Here is a 17,072-nt window from a genome sequence, read left to right as displayed (position 1 = left end):
ATCCATGGAAATGAAGGATAGGCCAGTGAATTTTAATTAAGAGATATGAAAAAAGCTTATTCATAAGTTTCAGATTCCATATGGCCACTAACCTTTAAGTAATTACAAACTGTCAGGTTTTGATATATTATCAAATAAGAATAACCATAATTATCTGAAATGACTATTCTATTACTCTTTCCTTTTCCATGTACATCTCCATGTAAGGTTGGATTTTCTTTATGTACTATACCAAAACAGAGTGAATGCAGAAGCAAATACGAGAATCTAGTCATCTTTTATTGAGCCAGATATCAAAAACTAAGTAAAAAATGTCCCCCTTCTTACCAAACTATTTGATAATTGGTGCTATAATAGAAGCAAACTAATAATTATTGTTGCTAGAGATATAGAACATATTCTCCTAATCAAATGACTCAGAGACTATTTAGGAAATAGATGGCACTTAAACGGAATGACAGAAGAGAATTTAACAGAAGGACCATTTCAACAAATATGGGAAGAATTAAGGGAAACCAACAAGAGATAGTGAAGCATATTGGGTCTAGCAGAGGCCAGGTGCCATTACTATTAAGTTTGAAGGAGCAAGAAGATAGTGTATTTCCCAGAACCTGGAGGGAGAATGGTAGCCGCAACTGTAGACTGATCAACAAGAACCATGAACTTTGTTGGGGAAATGTAGTCTTTGCCAATCTGCAGTCTATCATAAAGAGGTCTTGGGCAGTAAGTACTCTGATCTCTCGCTTTCCACCTCTGATCAATTGCTGATGCCTCCCACTGTCTGAGCTCCACTGGGAGCCAAGCTGGTCCAGTCTATTGAGGTCAGGATATAGAGAAGGTAGAGAAGGATGGAAGGTGGATCTGTAGGGAGGACAAAGAATATCCAAAATAATCATTGTTAGTAGAAATAGTAGCAGGCAATATTGAATGTGTATCCTGGAATTATGAGATGTATAACAGATTCTTTGCCTTCAAAGAGCTTGCATACTTTTTGTATTTTGTTTGTATTAGGTCCTTTCTTTTTTTTATTAAAACTAAACTCTATACCTTATTCAGATTTCACTAGTATTTCCACTAATGTTCAAGTATTACTTTTAATAATATTTTGGATACATAAGTGAATGGGGGATGAGAGAGTATATGAAAACAACACTGAACAGTGAGAGTGGCATTCATCAATTAGTATGGAAAGTGAGGATTAGAAAGACTCTCTCTCTCTTTCAAAATGGATATATATATTAATCACAGATAGTGCTGAACCCTATATATGTTTTTTCCTAAATATACATACCTATGATAAAGCTTAATTTATATATTTGGCACATAACAGATTAACAACTATATATATATATATAAATACAACATATATACATATATATGTACAACATATATACATATGTATATGTACATATGTACATATATATGCAATATATATACTATATATATTATATACATAATAACTATATATATGACATATATGACATATATATATGACATGTATATTATATATATTACATTTGAGAGAGAAAGAGAGGGCATAAGTGGGGGAGAGAGAGCAAGAATCTCAAGCAGACTCCACACTCAGTGTGGAGCCCAATGCAAGGCTCAATCCCCTGACCCTGGGATCATGACCTAAGCCTAAATCAAGAGTCAGATATTCAACTAACTGAGCCATCCAGGTGCTCCTTAATATTTTTATTTTATGTTTTTATTTTATTAAGTACTTTTATTTTATACTTCCTATAATTGCATGTCTTTAGTCCTTACAAATTTTTCATACACAAAAGCTGTAGATAATTTATGTATACAACTTAATAGGTTTAGAAAGGTGTATTAGTTTCTAATTTGTATTAATTTGTTAAGAACTATAAATGCTTGGAAGCCAGTTAGGGATGAGGAGAGGGACACCTGGGTGGCTTAGTCAGTTAAGCATCTGATTCTTGATTCTGGCTCAGATCATGATCTCACAGTTCGTGAGTTTACGTCCTGTGTTGGGCTCTGTGCTGACAGCATGGAACCTGCTTGGATTCTCTCTCTCCCTCTCTCTGCCCCTCCTCCCTTGTGCTATTTCTGTGTCTCTGTCAAAAAATAAATAAATAAGCTTTAAAAAAAGGATGAGGAGAGATGAGAAATTGGGGTGAGTTTGTGTTGTTAGGAAATATTTCATGGTAAGTATGGACATGAGTAAGATTGGAACACAAAGAGAAGAGAGATCTTTCAAGGTGACAGGGGCCAATCTATGAGGTAGGAATTATGTGAATAATAAATAGACATAGGGCTGACTGTACTATGAGGGTTCAGAGGGATAGAGAGAGAAGAAACAGATATCTGTACATTAAGGCCAGCCCAAATGCTTTGAATGAAAGAAGATTGTACATGATTTATCTGGCAAGAAACAGAGCCATTGGCCATGGCCAGCTTACCACGGGCTTACCAACATGGTGTGTAACAATCAGATAGGTGTACACAATAGTCCCCCCTTATCCATGCCAGATACATTTCAAGACCCCCAGTGGATGCTTGAAATCTCAGACAGTGCTGAACCCCATATATATATTTTTCCTAAATATGCATACCTATGATAAAGCTTAATTTATATATTAGGCACATAACAGATTAACAACAATAGCTAAGAATGAAATAAAACAAATACAGCACTATACTGTAATAAAAGTCATACGAATGTGGTTTCTCTCTCTCTCAAAATATCTTACTGTACTATATTCACCCTTATGATGATGTGAGATGATAAAAGTTCTATGTGAGACATGAAATGAGGTGAGGTGGGCTACTCTTGACCTTCTCTGACACATCGGAAGGAAGATCATCTGCCTCCAGACCACTGTTAACTGCAGTAAGTGAAACTGTAGGAAAGAGAAACCATGGGTAGGGTGGCAATTACTGTAATTACAGCAAGATGTCCTTACATGGTAGAAGGGTGGACTGTGACCACTTTTGAGTAAGGACATAGCCACTCATAGAAAGGGCAGTGAGTCCCCGGTCCTGGGTTCCTTTCTCCTGGAATATGTTTCACTGTGTGTCGTCTAAGTGGATCACTGAACTTTAGGGGGTCTCCGCGAGGAGCCTGAGAAGCATCAGTGAGCTGTGTGTATTCGTGCATCTCCTTTTTTTTTATATACCTTTCACAGTACTTACTGGTCGGCTTGGTGGCCAATCAGAGTAAAAGCAAAGTTCATTTTAGTCTGTATTGTCCTTTCTGCTGGTGTTGAAGCTCAGAACTGACTTTGGGTCTGCCCTAGGTCAGTTAATCACCCAGATGCTAAGTAGGACACCTTAGAAGTGTTTTCAATCCTGGTCTCAGGGAAAGGAAATTCTTGAAAGTGAAATGCATTGACAGTCTCTTATAAGTTAAAACATAAAATCTTTTCATAGATTTGGCAAAACTAATCTTGTTATGCAGGAGCAGTTTGCTTATTCATTTTTGACAAACAATGGAAACACGGCATTATTTACATGGGTTTCAAATAAAAATCTATTGTAAGTGATGTTGAATTTTACATGACAAAAGAAGTGAAAAGCATATAAGAATAGAAGGAATACAGGCTATGACTTTATTCTCAGTAGTGAAAACTTTTTTTTTTTAACATAAAAACCCTGCAACAAAGCATGGTCCTTTGTAGACTTTAAAAGAAATTGATAACTCATTGTAAAGGGTTATCGATACTATAATTTCATGGAAGTTAAGCTTTTAACCTGATAACAAAAAATGTTTACTGATAAAGAACCTACCTCCCCTTGGCCCATGAAAAGAAAATGACCAATATTTGCCAAATACCTTTATTACTTAATGCATTGCAAATAAACAGATATTGCATTTTCAAATCACTTCTTTTTTTCACTTCAGAGAAGCAAGACATTAAGATGAAAACAGTGCCATCATTTGTGTGTTTGTAACATTGTGGATTTTAATGTTAGGAGTTAATGATCTTCTAAAATCTCTGCCCTTATTTTCCCCACTGAGATAAAATATTCTTTTAAAGAGATTTTTTTTTCTTTTGTGTTGGAGACCACATGCTCTGTGTTCTCAGAATCTGCACGTAAGGAAAAAGCTGGCATTAACTGGGAGAAGTGTATCTCCTTTGTAGGGTCCTCTTCTATTCTGGGCAATACAGCAGGTCTGTAGGGAGAAGCTTGGGAATGTCACTTTATGGTGATGAATACAACTAATGGAAATTAATCACACAACCTAAAAAAGGAAATGTAAGAGGAAGAAGCAGAAGTCAATTAGTAGCCTATGAGAATTAATGTAATGTAGATGTCTTCCTATGTATGAAACCAGTCCGTTGAAGTAGCATGCCAGTTAAAGGCACAGACCTTAACTAAAGTGGCTACCCAGGTTGTAAGGAAAACTTTGAGGCTGATAAATAACAATCTCATGCGAGGATTCGTAAGAGACCTGACCTGTGCGAGGATGAAAGATAAGACAGGTAACATTTGTCTCTTGCTACCAAAGAAACTGCATTTGATGATACTTTACAAACCATCTGAGGATCATAAGAAATTCTTACTGGTGTTTGAACGACACTCAGTGGGAGCTTTCTCAACAGGAATGCAGATGGTATTCTATGTTATGCAGATTTCATAAGTCTCACAGAAGTTAGACTTTACCCAAGTGTCTAGTTTGTTAGCTCCAAACATTGCATCTCAGACCTCGTAAAGATGCTTCAAATCTTTTTTTATGGTTACAAAGACTTTTTAAAACTCGATAAACTAACAGAACTTGTTTTGAGAGCCCTCACAGGTAATTTAAAATTTCTATTTCCATGATGCATTTCTGAAGGTGGAAGCAATTGAAGAAGTGACTAGGGCAACATTCTAGATTGTAAATATTTCTCTTTCATTTGTGGCTTACTTTTCCCCAATTAGGAGAGCGGAAGGTGTTTCTGCCGCTAATTGTTAATTATGTAAGACAAAGAGTAGGTTATAAGCATATCATTTTTCTCCTTCCCAAACTTAAGAATCATGCATTTGATGTGCTAATAAGCTGTAAGAAACAGTATCAATTAGTTAAGTAAAACATGGTGGGGAAAAAAGTGTCAATGTGGAATTAGTCTGCTGATAAGTTGATGCTACTGGATATTCACTAGTTGGAAAACTGGTCTTAGCAAAGGGTGTACACTTTTAAGACTATTTTAAGTAGACATGTTTTACAGAACTTTAGATCTATTAAATTCCAAAAAGCGGGGGGCGGGTACTAATTAAGGTCATGACACTATTTTTTGGTGTCTGAAAAATATCTTCAACTAAAAAAAGTAGGAGCTGTTATGATAACAGCAAACATTCATTGAGTCATCCTTCAGTGGCAGGCACTGACCAGACTTAACTCCTTTAATCCTCAACCTTTGGGATAGGATTATTATTATAATTCTCACAGAAGAGAAATCCTCAGCATAGGTTGTGAAGTTGCTCGACCAAAGGTAAATAGCAAGCAAGTAGCAGAGCAGACATTTGAACTCAGGCAGGTTGGCCCTGAAGCCCACTTTCTTAGCCATGATGCTGAGATGATTAGAAGACATGTATAATGGAGAAAAAGATATTAACATAGCCCCGTTGTACGGATTTGTGGAAGCCCAAACTAAAAAAGGACTGGAAGAGGTAAGTTCTAGACTCTTTAGATGTGTGTTAGAGTGTCATTATTAGTTGTAGACATTCTTATGGCTGGAAAGGATCGAGATGAAGAAGAAGAAAGAAAAGCAAGTAAATGATGAAGGAAGGATGCCACAGCTAAGAAGATATTGCTAAGTATGGAAACACTGCTCTTCAACTCAGCTTTTCTTTCTTTTTCTTCTTTAAGGTTTATTTATTTATTTTGAGAGAGACAGAGACAGCATTGGGGGTGGGGTGCAGAGAGAGTGGAAGGGAGCGAGAGAGAATCCTAAGCAGGCTCTGAGCTGTGAGCACAGAGTGCAACACAGGGCTTCATCCCACAGCCATGAGATCATGACCTGAGCTGAAACCAAGAATCAGACGCTTAACCACCTGAGCCACTAAGGTGCCCCTCAACTCAGTTTTTCAATTTAATTACTTCTGAGATGTTTTTCTTTTCTTTTTTTGTAGAAAAGTCTTGGAAAACAGTGGAAAACATAGATTAAGTTTGCTTGAATGATATTGACTCAATAGCCCTCTTCTCTTCCATAAGATATAAACTAAGGATTGATTCTACATACATTCATGTACTTAATTGAATAATAAGAATATATTATAACTGGACAGATCAACTTGGATATTCAGTGTTTAAGAATAAAAGTAGACAGCTTGCTGCTTGTCTAAATATGCCTTGTTATCAAAGGTAACTCTGAAGGTTAACTTCAGATAATCTTTTTTTTTTAATTTTTTTTTCAACGTTTATTTATTTTTGGGACAGAGAGAGACAGAGCATGAATGGGGGAGGGGCAGAGAGAGAGGGAGACACAGAATCTGAAACAGGCTCCAGGCTCTGAGCCATCAGCCCAGAGCCTGACGTGGGGCTCGAACTCACAGACCGCGAGATCGTGACCTGGCTGAAGTTGGATGCTTAACCGACTGCGCCACCCAGGCGCCCCAACTTCAGATAATCTTGATTGACAGTGATACAACCCTTTAGTTTCTCACAGGGGCTATAAGTAATTATAATAATTGCATAAGTTGTTATTAATTGTAACAATAATAGCTACTACTTACGGAGTATCTGCCAGTCTTGGGCTCTATGCCAGGTGATTTACATAAGTGGTCATGTACAACTTACAATCACCCCATGTGTTAGGTGTATTCAAATCATTTTAGAGATGAGGAAACTGAGACTCAATGAAAGAAACTAGCATCCATAGCTGCATGCATCCAGCATGCATCATTTGCTTTCCATCTACTTGAGCAATGCAGTTGGATTTATTGTGCTTAGATATTTCAGAGGCCTATAATGAAGTCATTATAGTGATACATAGTTTTTAAATTTCAAAGCAGGATTTGCTGAGATAAAGTAGAGTAAAATGAATTATAATTATTCAAAAAGAATTACTTAGGGTAAGCAGTGACGATCTGGTAAAATTACATTTTCCACCAAAGAGCTATATTAGATTAACTTTACCTTCATAATGGTCTAATTACTGGTATATACCTATTATTCTCTGTTTTCCTTTTTTCTTTTTTACCTCTAGATTTTAGCTATAGATGGGAAAAGAGGGACTCTATCTATTGGTTGAGGTACTTGAGCTCAAAAATAAATTTCTGGACAAATATAGCAGTCCCTTAGAGGGAAAATGGGCAATGATAGGATGTTCAAAAAATTAATGTCCTTTATTAATAAAAACTCTTCCCTAAGTGAGTGTACTCTTCAATTGCTAGACACAAAGGAAACTGCTTTTAATATGGCAGCACTGAAGCACAAACACACATACTATTTTTCTTACTTTTTTGACTCTGTCAGCAGGTGATGTGACACACTGTAAAGGGCTGATATTTTTCTTGTGGGTGGAGACCCAGCCAGCTGTGATCGGAGTGGTGGGTGGGGAGCCTCATGCTTGGCCTTCTGTGAATGTTGATAACTTAACACTGACAAATGATCGCATTATCATTAATCGGGGGTTTGATATGAGGACCTGCATATTCATCATGTAGACACTAGTTTTAAACTCAAAACGTTCCTAAATAATCATATATATCAGGTTTAGAGGAGGGGCAGAAATGACATGGATATATGAACAGTAAATTTAAATTACCCTTCTAACTTGAAAATCATTTCATTGATTTGGAAAGAAGACCAACAACCCCATCCAGTTATTCATACGCTGAAGTTAAATAATGAGAATGGGAATATAGAGGTACCTCCACCCCTGATGCCCACGTCTGGCTCTGTGGTGTCTGTCATTCACATTCATACTTTTTTAAAAAGAAAATTATCGCTTTTTCAATTCCCTTTACTACTTATTGGACATAAAAGAGATATAAGCTTGTATTATATATGTGGTGATGGGCTTTATGGAAGCACTAAATCACCTAATTAAATCAGCACTTTTAGTGTTGCCCAAATATAGTTACTGGCTTCAGTGTATTCTCATAACATAAACAATTGGTGCAGGGTAATGTTAAAAGCATGAAATAGACTCCTTGTGTTTGTGTCCTGAAACTACCATTTGCTGAGCAGGTCTCCTCATCTTTCAATAACAGCAGCTACCTCATAGGGATTCATGCGGTTTAAACAAGTTAATGCATGTAAACACCCCTGCCTGACACGTTATAAGGGTTTAGTAAAGATAGCTTGTTTTATTTCTACATACATCTTTCATAATGGTAATTATTCTTTGGGAATTCCTTTGGAGTGCGTAAGTAGGATGATGTCTTGTTCATGTTTGCTTCCCTAATACTTCATGCCCAACCAAATAAGGTCCACAGTTACGTACATATCCGTATCTACTTTTGCATCTCTCTCTCTCTCTCTCTGTCATCATCATCATCATCATCATCATCATCATCATCCTGAGTCTTCTATTTGCTGAAATGCCAAATAGAGTCCTGTATATTCTGTTTGTAAGGTTCTTACTAAAGGTATTTTAATAGCATGAAAAGTCCCCAAACTTTTTGTTAGTTATGAGGAGCTATACTGCTTCTCATTTGAAGCCTGGTGGATGGTTGGTATTTGGGGTGGCAAGATGTGTTATGAATTTATTCAGTCAGGACACATTTATTGAGCCCTGACTATGTGCTAGGCACAGTTCTAGGGTTTTAGGGATGTGCAGGTGAACAAGACACATGATGTCTCTCTTGTAGAGACTGAGGGTGGGAAAGGGCAGTCAATAGCTTTTAGAAATGAACAAATAAGAAAATGCCACATAGTGATAATTCTCTGCTATTGAGAATGAAAGAATGTCTTAAGATACATGGTGATTGAGCGGCCATTTATGTCAGATGGTCGGAGAGAGCCTTTCCGAGCCTTTTTGAGTGACACTTGAGCTGAGCTTTAAATTAAAGGAAAGACCCAGGAAAGTGAAAATAGAGGGCAAGGCATTTCCAGAAAAGGAAGTGGCTTGTGCAAAGACTGAACAGGAAGGCAGTTAGACTGTTTAACCAGTCAGGGAGGACTGGGAGCAAAGGGGAGACTGGATAAGGGAGGAGTAAAAGATGAATGCAGAGACTTTTTAAACCATCATAAGGAGTTTTGATTTTATTCTAAACACGGTGGAAACCCTTTGGGAATTCTAATAAAGCAGAGACGTTTTAAGCACATCACCCTATGCGGAAAGTAGACCATGGAGACCAAGAGTGTTAGACTTCTTTGGTTAAACAGTAAGCAGTTTTGGCAAAAGGGGTCTGCCGATGAATGGAGACCTAAAAAGGGTTGAAGATCCAACCCACGGGAAGGCCAGAGATGCCGTTGGCACAACTGATAATTGCATGCTATCGGGAACTCGCTCCCTCTATCTTTTTATCTTATATCTCTTGTATAAAAACCTTATATTTTTCTTAATCCAGATGGAACTTTTTTTTTCTTTTGTGAGGCCACATGGCTACAGACAACTCCTAACTTTTATGTCTTCATGGCTTCTACTACCAGAATGGATGAAATCTATCTCCCAGTAGTAGATTAAAGTATCTTAGGGGAGAACTCAAACTGGCTACTCTTGAGCTAAATTGTAGTCAGGGAATGAGCTCATGAGTCTCACCATGTAGATGTGAGGGACAAACGGTGGGGGTGGGGCACCAGTGCAGATCCAAGGGAAAGTAGAAGGGAGGGACTAGACAGGCAGTCCCATATTGTCACTACCCAAAAGAGAAAGTATCTTTAGGAGAGGAGGAGAGGGAAAGGTGAATACTAAATATTATTAGAGTACTGACTTCTAGGTGCTGGGGATACAGAAGCAAACAAAACAGATTAAAATCCCCGTGCCCATGAAGGTTCCATTCTAGATCCAGTGTTTAAAGAATGCTATTTAGGCGGGTGGGGTGGGAGGTGGCGCCTGGGTGGCTCAATCGGTTGAGTATCCGACTTTGGCTCAGGTCACGATCTCTTGGTCTGTGAGTTCGAGCCCCGCGTCGGACTCTGTGCTGACAGCTCAGAGCCTGGAGCCTGCTTCGGATTCTGTGTCTCCCTCTCTCTCTCTCTGCCCCTCCCCCGCTCATGCTCTGTCTCTCTCTGTCTGTCAAAAATAAATAAACGTTAAAAAAAAAAAGAATGCTATTTATGGTACCACTAAACAATGCTCAGTGCCACTGTAGCAGCTGGAAACACACCAAGGAAGCAAAACAGAGACAACCTTTCTGCCTTGATTGAGCTTAGCATCCACTGTGAAATATAACAGGACAGAGAAGTCCAGGGTGGTTCAGGGATGAAAATGAAGAGGGAGGAAATTGTAGAAGTTGATTTCTCGCTCTGCCATTTATTCCCAGGCCCTCATCACCACGTAAATAATGAGGAGGAGGAAGCTTCCCTGGGCAGAAGCTGCCAGGGTTATGGCCCCTTCCCTGTGCCTTGCTCCAGCCTCTCTTTTGTAGGTCTTATATTCCAAATGCCATGAGGGAGGAAGCCACTGTGCCATAGTCAGCCTGTTGCGAATCTCCTCTTTTAGTCTAAGCATTGCATTTGTAAAACCACACATTCTCGGTTTAATGCACTGGGTTGTTCACTGCCACATCTGTCAATCACTTTCAGTCACTTGCCAATCAGGTAACGGAGCCAGAAGCCAAGAATCTGCCCAGGGCAGAAAAAGACCTAATGGGTTTGTCTGTCAAATGCATCTTAATCCTCTGTTCTAGTGAAATGTTTTGAGTCAACTAATAACCACAGAATGAATGACTCAACTTTTTTTTTTTTTCTTTTGGAAAAGAAGGAAAGAAACTGTTAGAGATAGAAACACAGTCTGATAGAATAAATGACAGGTAATTCGATTGACAGAGCTTTATATTCTAGCTATATTTATTAAACTAATTGAAAGATTAGACAATTGGGCCTAAGGCTGTATTTATTGTGGTCAAGAAAATGGGGTGTTAGTGCTCTAGCCTTATGCTGACTATACTTGAATGGAAACCAGAATGATAGACTAAGATTTTAAATGTCATTTTTTTTGTCTGGGCAAAAATAGAGAAATAAATGTTAATGAGGTCAAATTTGGATTTGAGCTCTGTTTTGGCCAATGACTTCACCCCATTCCAATGCTATTGATCTTGGTAGCATTTATCAATGTATTGCCCCCAGCTCCAAGTCTACCCATTATTGACTGATTTGTAAAAATAGAGATGGGCCCTTCAAATAAATTCTCCTTTTTTCCTGATTGTACCATGTTAAACTACATCCATAAAGGGCACTGAAAAGACACTGCAGGAGGAAGGGGTTTTCCTTCCTGGTTCCCTTGTACTTCTCTTATCAGGCTTCTAAAGCACAGGGGTCTTATCTAGTGCCCAGTTTCTATACCCAGAGCCACTTTTATGGGCATGTAACCTGTGCGGTCATCTAAGGTCCTTGCTTCATTCATTAGTGGTCTGCTGCCACCATCTTGAAATTCTTGATAATGGGCATGAAACCCCACGTGTTCATGTTGAACCAGGCCCTACAAATGATGGAGTCAGTCTTGCCTGCATCTCAGGGTTACTTCCCCAGTGCCAGGCTCCTGCGGCATGGGCAGTTCTCCAGCACCCAGGTATGATGGGGCCCTGTGGTCAGCAGCACCCACTGTCCAGCAACTTCTTCCACTACCTGCAGAGGCAGTTTGATAGCAGACTCCTCCCTGTGGATGGCTTTCCCCAGCACTCCAGAGTTGAAGCATCTCCTGGCCCCATTCTTTCATGACCTTAGTCTGGCCTGAGCATATTAAGTCCTCTGTCAGCCTTGGGCTTGACAAACCAGGAGGCAGAACTGTTCCTGGGCAGCATTCCTCCCGCTTTGAAGCAAGGGGCCCCGAGGGCTGCCATGGACATGGGGCAGTCCTGGAAAGGGGGGCAGCACAGTAAATGGGAGAACAAGGGAAGGAAGAAAAGAGAATGCTCTAGGGACTGGGAGTGGTCAGGAATTGGTAGTAGGAAAGGCTGGGGAAGCCATCCAGGCTGCAGGAAAGCATGCTGGACAGCACTTGTGATGATGTCAGCTGCTGCTAGGGCTTTGATATCCTAACTGTAAAGGACAGAACAGACCCATGTGTCTGTCTTAGGGACACATTCACACACAGACCCCGGAATAGACTCTTCTTCTTTGTTCTGTCCTTCTCTCTGTCTTTCTTTTCTTCCTTTATGCCAGGGGCAACCCCTTTCTGCTTTGTTCCCCCTTCAGGGATAAATAACAGCATCAGATAAGACCTCCAGACACTCAGATGAACTGAAATAAAATGCTGATTACTGGGGAACTAATCACTTTCTAGGATTTTTGTAATCAGCTGAGTTTGATGGCCCTAGGTTTTCACGTTTATTCATTTTTGAGAGACAGAGAGAGACAAAGCATGAGCAGGGAAGGGGCAGAGAGAGGAAGACACAGAATCTGAAGCAGGCTCCCAGCTCTGAGCTGTCAGCACAGAGCCTGACGTGGGGCTTGAACTTATGAACTGCGAGATCATGACCTGAGCCGAAGTCGGACGCTCAACCGACTGAGCCACCCAGGCTCCCCCCCCCTTTTTTTTTTAATTTTTAAAAAATGTTTATTCATTTTTGAGAGACAGAGAGAGACAGAGTATGAGCAGGGAAGGGGCAGAGAGAAGGAGACCTAGGTTTTCAAAATAGAGACAAATCTCAATCCTTTTGGCTAGTTCCTTCTATAAGAACATGGTGAGAGAGAGTTTCACATGCACGGGAAACTTCTCAGAAGCTTTAGTGTCTCAGGCAACCTAATTATGCCTCAGAACAGATAACCAGTTTCCTATCCTATCACTTTCTGTGAAAACTTGCTTTTCCTTGTATTTTTTTGTCTTCAATGGCAGTGTATATTACAGAGTTTCTGGAATTTAATGTTTGCAACATGAACAAAGCTTTATGCTAAATACATTTAAAATTGCATAAATGTTGGAAGTAAGTTTCTATATTTAAATTGATTTTATGTTTTCTTCGAAAAGTGGCAGAAGTAAAGACAATTTAACAAAGAAATTAAATGGTGAGAAAAAATTTTTAAAAATAGGAACAAAATTGAACACATAAAATATATTAAATCATGGGCTAGAAGTACTTTGTAAACAATTTCACATTTATTGTTTGGGATTCTACTTTTGGAATGCTTTTGAAACTCTTCAAAAATAATGTTAAATTTGATAAATTCTGTATTTGAGACCATTTTCCCAACTCTGTGATTGATATTTGTAGTTGTACTATACCTGTCTGTCTTCAATCCTGGAATAATCCCAAGCACCATCTGGCGGGCACAGGTAAAGATCTACTTATCTTGTGGTCACTCAAGACAAACCTCATGAGTAAGTTCCCTTGCTTATTAAACATGTGACCTATCAATCTGGAGTAGTGGTCCGCCTCCTTCAGACCACTGGAGGCTGGTTTTAGAATCCCCCCAGAAGGTCTCAAGATTGCAAGCTAACATCCAATCACCCAAGGAGCATTTTAATCAACACATACTATGAATTAAGTAGAACACTACTTCTTGTGGGTTAAGTGGAAACCTCCCTCCAATGCTCTCTTAGGCCAATGGAAGAATAGGAATAGACAAACTCCCTTGTCCCTGATTTTGCTGCAAGTTTGACCTATGATGTTTCTATTTAATTTTGAAATTTTAGAAATTATTGTGCACTAGTCCGGTTCAATAAATAAGCACACTGCTTTGTCAATTTATGAGAAATCCTCACTCATCAGGTCTGTGATGTCATTACTGAAGAATATTGAAGAACATGAAAGGGTAATGCCACATGTCATGTACATGTCAAAGGATTGTATAGATTTGGTTAGCACAACTGCAAGAGTTTAGCTTTTTCTCATCTGTTCTTCCAAAATCAGCACAGCTTTTGATATACTTATGAGAATAACTGAAACTTTGAAACTCTAGCTTTTATTTAAAGAAATCAGATCTAACCAGGATTAGTAAGCGGTGCCCAGATTAGCTTTATTAGTAATAAATGGTGAGTCAGAAAGGCGAAGCACCATCAGGAGAACCAGCAGCTGTGCCCAACATGTGCCGGTTTTCCCCATTTTTATATTTTACTTGTATTGTTTTTGTAAAATAAAGAGGCGAGCAAGAAGGAAAAGACAGATGAAGTAGAGCAAAAACATTGAGGAAGGAGAATGGTGGCAGAAGGAGGAACTATTCCATAAAACAAAGAGCAGAGAGGTTTATTTAGGATAAGAAAGAAAATGAGACAGGAGGTCAGGAAGGAAATAAAATCAGAACAGGGACAAATGAACTGTCCTTTCCTTCACATGCACGGAATATTCTATATACAACATCCCCTTTAACTTGCTAGTCACCGTCATATATATTCAAGAGAAAGCACACCACAAAGACATCCTACTTTTCAATACAAGCAGGAGGATAGCTCCTAAATAAACTCATCTCTCATTCTCCCTGTTCCCGCAAGTCTTAAATGGATTCATTCTCCTAGGAATAGAAATTATGGAATCTAAGTGTAAGACAATAATCTGGAAAAAGAGAAAGGAGAGAAAGGGCAAAATTTTCTTTTGTTTGCAAATCTAGTGTATTAATTGCATTCCTGGGAGACTTTCTGGACAGAGCCTCTGGTAAACAAATTAGATATAAACCGAAGGCGAGGGCATCAAGGTCACCGTGGTGAGGGAACATCAAGTGACAGGCACTGGGACCCCCGATGCATGGCTTGCAGAGCAGATGTTCGCAAGGATGCAGTGATTATTGAACTGGTAATAAAAAAGCATCAGCTTACAGGCAGCCACGATGGATGCTGGTAATTATAAAGCATCCCCTGGGAGGAAAGTGACACAAGTCAGCCACAACTCTGCAATCACCGGGGCATAATTAAAGCTCCAGTAACAGTTGTTAATAGGGTGCAAATAAAACAGGGGGAAAATTTGAACACAACCTTTCTTTTTCTTTCTTTCTTTCTTTCTTTCTTTCTTTCTTTCTTTCTTTCTTTCAGAGACGGCAAAGGGCAATGTAATTACAGGGATAGCAGATTTTATAATTTTGCTCTACATCATAAAGCGAAGGGTTGGGGCTATTAGGTGGTCATAGATATTTAAAGTATGGAAACCCAGATACACCTACATATACATACATACATATATATATATTATATATATATTTACACACACCAAAGGGAAAAATTGTGTTTGCTCTTTGAATATGTAGTATGTGGGGGAGAACAGATTTTTAAACAGAATGTTTATATTCTAATTTTCAAAATGGTAGAAATACAAATATGTAAAGAAAACGGAATACATGTAAATATTTGGCCATTTCATCCTTTCCGGAAGATCTGTAGTGGTATAATGTGCCAAGCTATATGATACTGTTGGTTAAAATGGTTTAGATATTGTTAAATAAAGTCAGCAAATCACTTATAGTGTTGAAAGTGTCACTTTTTCACAGAATGCTGCCAGCCACTCCCTAACCTAAAACATTAAGCAAAACAGGGCTCATTTTCCATGGGCTAAATCACTGAAGCTATTTGCCAGTACAGCTCCTAAGAAAAATCATCTACACCCATTGCAACCCAGTTGCTTGGGTGATTGGGCAACTAACTATGCAGCAGGGTATGCATTACCAATTAAGCCTATGTGTACATCTATTTTAAGAGGCACATGGGTAGTGCGATGAGAAGGCAAGGAATGCTCTTGAGCTCCTATATAGCCAGTTTTCCATTCATGGATATTTAAAAGATTGAGTTTAAAGGGCTAACAAATGTAGAAAACAAAGTCTATGTCCTTGCACTAAACTTTGCGTGTGAAGTACCTGGATACCTGTATGTGCTATGTTTCAATAAATCGTAGGAAATAAAGGGAAGAGAATGGCAATTTTCAGTAGACTTTCTAGGTTTTAATATGATTACAATTAACTACCAGAAAGCTTTCTCTTGCTTCCTTTTGGTATTTGGAGAGCTGGCCAATTAAAACATAACTACACACTGATGTATTTGGTATGGAATGCATGAAGAATAAATTATATTTCCAATATGAACATAGATTCCTAGGGCTGGAAAGGACCCTAGAGTCTATAACCAGAATTACTCTTGAATATCTACTGTTTGCAAGGCACTGGTAAACATGAAATGTACTAAGACAGTGCCTGCCCCAATAAAAGGCTCGACATAGACACGGGAAAAGTTAACAAATGATAAAATGGAGAAGTCTTTGGCTTCTTTTGGGCCCTCAGTTTGCAGAAAAATAATAAAAGCTTCCCGAGAAATGTCCCTTATTCCAAAAAAGATTCAGAGACACAAGATATACTACCCCAGGACTAAGATAGAAACAAATGTGGATATTTTGACTTTGGTGAGGAATAGGGCTTCTTTTAATTGAGAATTATGCCCTAAAGGAGTATAAAAGGTAAACCTATTGAGCCCCTCCGGAAAGGAGTAGAACAAAGAGGAGTAGGGAAGAGAGAAAAAGGATATCCTATCTTCACCTAAGGGAGAGAACAGGAAAGAGTGTTCTGCAGGTGGCTCAGGATTCTATAAGGAAAAGAGGGGTTATAATCGAATAAGTGGGGAATGCTGTTTATTGCATTTCCCTCTTGGAGATTCACAATCACATTAGCCTATTAAATGCTCTGATAAAATCCAGCAGGGGGCTATATATCAAACTGGTGAAATGTGCAGCTTGGCTTTGGAGCTAAATGATCTTAGTTTGAACTTCAGCCCTGCCAAAAGCCAGGCAAGTTACTTACCCTATCAAAGTAATAATCAAGACAGCCCTACCCTTGGTTTCTTCAATTACCAAATAGGAAAGATTATAGTATCTAACCTCTGGGTTGTTGTGAAGATTAACACATTCCATATAAAGTATTTAACAAGTTTCCAAGTGTGTAGGGAATGCTTGAAGTATCTTAGATGTTATTAGAATTAATTTTATATTGCATATTAAATAAGTCAACCTGTTTAACTTTACTTGGTATTGTCTAGCCTTTGACTACGGAACTATTTTTTAAAGAACACATATAAAAAGCTGAAGATATGCTACTAGTTTTTGTT

The sequence above is a fragment of the Prionailurus viverrinus genome, chromosome B3 (genome assembly GCF_022837055.1).
Source record: "Prionailurus viverrinus isolate Anna chromosome B3, UM_Priviv_1.0, whole genome shotgun sequence".
NCBI lineage: Eukaryota > Metazoa > Chordata > Mammalia > Carnivora > Felidae > Prionailurus > Prionailurus viverrinus.
Note: the sequence above shows the minus strand (reverse complement) of the source record.